Here is a 6,000-nt window from a genome sequence, read left to right as displayed (position 1 = left end):
TTTTTTATATGAAATTGTACTAGATAAATTGAAATCGTTAAAATTATTACATTTTATTTGCTTATATAAACAAACATGTGAGAGGTAATAAAAAATGCTGACATAGTACTGTCGAATTTGACTTAAAAATAACAATACATCTTACAAAACAAATATAAATTATATACCTAAAATTATATTCAGGTATCACAAACTAAATAAGAGTTCAAAACCAAAAAAATACCAATGAAAAAATACTTTTGGTATGAATATTCATACATTTTTATCTTCTGATAGCAACGTCGTAAAGATTCAAGGTAAAATGGCTGGTTATAGACATCTTTTGCCTTCTACATTAAAATAGTATCATCAAAAAATTTTATACTTTCTTTGTTTTTAGATAATAATGGTGGACCTTTTTACCTGTCTAATATTTGTCTATATTTCTTTTTCATTAAAAGTTCGAATAATTGCTTCTTCTTAGGTTGACAACCCCTGTCTTATAATACCCTCCCTTTACATGCGAGCACATTACGCGCTGGTACGTTATGTACTGTTACTAAATTGAAGTATTTTATGGGTCCATTAAAGGCAGTAAAATGAAATTGAAATATTAAAAATATGAAATTTTTCCCTCGTTTGTACTTTGATATAGAACACACAAACACTGTATGTTCTGCTGATTGTGTAAATAAAATTGATAATTGTCAACCAAATCACAAATTGGAATCAAAATACCGAACGCAATTTGTGAAAGCAATTATATTTAATTATTTTAGGTGTAGGTTTGAGTAAAAACTGAGTTTAAATAACCGAAAATTGTAATGGATAGGTAATAAATTGGGAATAATTTTATGGAACATCTGTTGCAATCGTAAATTTTTCTATATTAATGCGTGATTTTAATTTTACTGCTTGGGGTACATATTGGGTCATTAATAATACCAGTTGTATAATTTGCAATATAATTTTAAAGTTTATTAAAAAATACAGTTAAAATACGAAAAGGATTTTAATTTTTTATTCTATTTCGAAATTAACGATTACTATTAGTAATTTTTTGTAAGATCTCAACTGCATTTTGAATTGGTTAAATTATTTGTTCACTTTTTTTTGAAAATATTGTTACTTTGTGAGTATATATAGTTTTGTTTTTTTTTTTTGGAATACATTTACTGAATATGAGTCGAATAAAATATTGAAACATCAGGTATTAAACTTTTTTTATACCAGAATTGATTTTGCTCGAGTTCATGTAAATACAATTCCGAAAACAATACATTTAGGAACATGTTAACAAAATAAAAAATATTTAACACATATTAACACCGCTAACCTTGTGTTACTTATATTTACTCTTGTTCCTAAGCTTTTTCGTTTTATAAAGAAACATTTTCTAACATATTAGCTGAAAATTAAAAAAAAACATATATCAAAATAGGAAAGATAGGACTATTGTTTAATTTAATTTTTACAGTTCAAAACTTCAATTTAGAAGTTTTACTTTACTAAAAACACTACTCTACAAAGCAAGGATTGGTATATTTATTAAAGTCAAGATACAATTTAAATTGTATATAACAATTCGAATTCATAAGTTAAGAATGCACATAAAAACTTCACATAATTCAAACAATTTTTTTAATTTTTAAATTATTAATTTGTTAGCTGAATAAGTAGAAAAGAGTGTAAATTTATAAAAATATATTTAGTTCTTAATAGTTCTTGGAGAAGAGCGTATGCCATATCACAGAAACACTTAGAATGAATTAAACAAAAAATTAATAAATTTTTGAGAAAAAAACGCAAATCACAAATATATAAAGCTAGTAATTTTCAAACTGCAAAAAATAATTTCTTATTATAATGTTTTTCATTACGATTATAATGAGTACTGTCACTCTGTTTGGTTTGACGTTGAGTTCTGGGACAACTTGCCTTAATACTTAATTTTATTAAAAATTTAGTTATGAGAATAATAGAGAAAAAGTTTTGTTACATAGATTTTAATTTGAAAATCCTATATTTTACCCAATATTAAATGACTGAGTTTGCAGGAATTTGACTTAAATTCATAAAAGATGACATTTTTTCAATATCTTGAAATTTTTTTTAAAAATAATTAGTTTTGTCCTTGGTGAAAAAATAAATAAAAAAAATAAAATAATAAAGAAAAATAAATTAATAACTAAAGGACAGGTTTATGAGCCGATTTAAACTTCAACTCGATTCAGGGAAGAATAGTGTGAGAGATTTTCCATTGCCATTTCACACCGCAGTGCTCAAAAATAGACTCTTTTCAATTGAAAACATATTTTTGAGCTATTTTTTCAAGTGAAAATTAATATCACTACTGCATGATATCTGTTTAGCTAGAGTGTTTGTGTAAACTGACAACGCTGTCCATATAAGAAAGTGCGCTCAACCGTTACGCCTTGGAACTCCTTTGAATACAAATACATTTTATAAATTAATTTCCATTATAATACAATATCTGATGGATAAATAATCATTAAATTTCTATAATTTCGAACATCCGATCATTTTTCACGATCACAAAATGCATAGATTACAATTTATGCCGTTACAGTTGCGATATATCGTCTTTTGATCGCTTTTTATGAGGCATCGCGCCGCGTTCCAGAAAAGTTATATTACTTCGCCTGATCGTGATATATTATCATTAAAGAATATGAGAGTTACTCCGCTCTTCGTTAAACTTATAATATATTCCACGTGTGAATTTATAATAACAGAATTGAATATCAAATTCTGGAGAGGCGTTCCTCAATGCAGTTATTTAAGACATGAACTAAACTTACTAAGTTGTAAGTTTTACAATTACTTTCCACCAAGGAAGGGTAATAAGTAATCAGTGCATTATTGAATTTGATACTGTTCTATATATATCAGTAATTTAGAGAACAATCATTTGTTTTAATAATTTAATATGCTAATTATATGTTGCTGTAATTACTTCTCAAACTTATTAGTAGTGTTTACTAACTCTTCAAGATTAACAATTTTTTTAGTAGGTGCAAAATTAAATTTTAATAGAAACTTATACGGACTATGAGCATATGCTTCACAAACTTCAGAACTAAAAATAGCCCTTAGCATTTTAAATACATCCTAGTAGAAATAAATCGTGATGGTGATGGGGTTGAGCCTTGGCAAAATATTTGAATCTTGAGCCAGTATTGCCAATATTGCCAATATATCGCTTATACTGACTGGAGCAAATTTTTAGATGGACAGGTCAATATTTGAGAATAATGAAAAATATTCGAAATCCATAGAAGTAAAACTAAGTTTGAAATTGACCTAAAATTCACACAATTGAGTGAACCTACAATTCTAAATTATATTAACGCAAATTAAGCATGATTACGTCAATAAATAAACATTGATTTCACATTTAAATAGCATACTAACTTATAAATGCTATAGCATATAAGCTATAGCTTGCTTGATTTCATAAGTTTTTATAATGATAGTCAAATTATCATATTTTAATCGTCATATACGATGAATGCTATAGCATTCACGTCACGTATTACGTTTCTATTACACAATGTGCTTGTCCAAGATAATTAGGGACTGCGGAAAAGATAAGATGATACAAAAATACCTAAAGAATTAGTTAGTTAATACCTTGACAGGTATAATATTACTAAAAACGTGTGGTTATATAAAAAGAATATAAAATTAAATTAATAAACTAGTGATGTATGAGGCAATTTATTTTGGAAATTAAGAATAATTTCTTTCCCCAAAAGCAATCGTTTGGTGAACACAGCAAAAAGTGTTTTGAATCATTCAAATCGGATGCTTAGTTCTCTCAACAACTGCAATTTTTTGCATATTTAGCTCCGTATCTCCGAAACGGTTGGAACTTTCTTTGCTAAAAACTAATCACCACTTCTCCTTATCATTATGGATTGCATGTTTTTTGGATCATTCAAATCGGATGCTCCATTCTCTCAAAAACTCGATTTCTATTTTCTGCACTCTTTTCTCCGTATCTCCGAAACGGCTGGACATGTATCCATACATACATACACACACATTCATTTTTTCTAAGGTATGCCAAAACGTTCAGAAACCTTTAAAACGTGAAGATATGCAAAAATTTCCAATTTCGATTTTTGGACGATTACAATAACTTACACCACTGGAAGTTAATATTTAACATTAAAATTTGAATGCTATAGCATTTACGTCATTCTGCATCTCATTCGCGAAGATCTTTAAATGTCGTCAATATTCAAATGGCATGACTTCAACTACTACGGAAGACAACACTCATTGTTGTAGTATATTTCATAGATTTGCATATTGCATGTTACAAAATGGAATTTTGTCCTCCCGTTTTTTCTATTATAATGCCTAAATACAAACTGCCAAACATTCTCAGACCATTCAAATACAATAATCAGTTTTGTATATTTCCTATCTTTTACTTCTGCTCTGATTATTCACATCATTTATCACCGTAATATTGCAGAAGCAAAAAATGTATACACCGAGTGGAATTTTTTCTCGATCCTCTTCTCTGACATAAAATCAACAAGAGGTGTATTTCGAAATACGCGGCAATAAAAATCGTTTCATAAAATCGTCGCCGATTAAAGCCAAGTGTCGCTGTTTTATATTTGAAGAATAATATAAATTCACAAGCTCGCGTGGCTGGCACACGTAAACGCATAACGCTTTCGGATTACCATATACGGTCGATAAAACCAACTAACCGTCGGCACTCGCCGATTTCAGGCTTAATGGGGACCTGGAGCACGACGCCCCCGGGGCCGGGGGAGCATTGTTTGTTACATTTGACTCTTAATCGGTAATAGTAGACTATGATAATAATATTTATTATTGGTAAAAAATTAGGATACAATTGTAGACACTTGCTGGAACTTCTCGTGCAGTAATTGAACATTTATGAAATATCAATGAGTAATAATTAGGGGGAGCTTTGTTTGATCCATTTGCCTTTTAATTGAGATATTAGGCCGTGATAATATTTACTATTTATTATTGGTAAACATTTAAGATTTAATTGTAGATACTAGCTATAGTTCAATTCAGCAAATATAAGTGGCGCATGGCATTGTGCCTTTAACCAAATTGCTGGAACTTTCCGTATAGTAATTGAACATTTGCAAAATTATAATAATCAATCATCATTAAAGGTAATATACATTTTGGATAAAATTAAAATGTTATGGTAATGCTATGTTACGGATCTATATTTGTATGAGATATTAGTAACGAACTGCCATAAAGTTATGTATTTGCTGTGCGATCAGGCGTTTTACACATAAATCCTAACTATACGTATGCGTTCAAATCAAAGAGGCACCAAAAAATTAATTTATTATAAAATTGTAATTTGACGGCAGACTCGTAGAACAAGAAAAGAAATATGTTTCAGCAATATCCAATTATTCATTTCAATATTATAATTATCTGTAAATATCGGCAGAGGATAAAAATAAAAATGAAAAGCACTCCGTACAAAACGCTCGGCTCTATTTCGAAGCGCATAGAGAAGATAATACGATAGAGATGCCGTCGCACGTGAAAGTTACGACCGTCGAAAATTTGAAGTTGAATATTTTGTCTAAATCCTTTGTTATATCGGCTCTCAGGCAATATGGTATGTTTTGACGGCAGATGTTGCATAATTTATACGCCCAAGAAGGATTCGTTTGAGCCTCCTGTCGAATATGCGAACATGTTACCGAGCGCGAAATGGAATCCACTCGGTGAGTTCCACAATTCTTCTCTTTGCAAGATCGGTAAAAGGTGGATTATGTAACAGACAGAAAAGCCGAAGAAATAGAATCAAGCGATCGTCAACCCGAAATTGATATATATATATATATATATATATATATATATATATGTATATATACATATATATAATCTCCAAAATACTCAAACAATATGTAGGTAACCGCTAACAAAAGTATTATCAATCTGTGGAAATAAAAAGTATAAACAAACGTAGACATT

The sequence above is a fragment of the Ctenocephalides felis genome, unplaced genomic scaffold, assembly GCF_003426905.1.
Source record: "Ctenocephalides felis isolate EL2017-DRISC unplaced genomic scaffold, ASM342690v1 CF-g0.4_SCAFFOLD_01170, whole genome shotgun sequence".
Taxonomy (NCBI): Eukaryota; Metazoa; Arthropoda; class Insecta; order Siphonaptera; family Pulicidae; genus Ctenocephalides; species Ctenocephalides felis.
The sequence above is the reverse complement of the archived record's forward strand: the minus strand, read 5'-3'. Positions refer to the sequence as shown.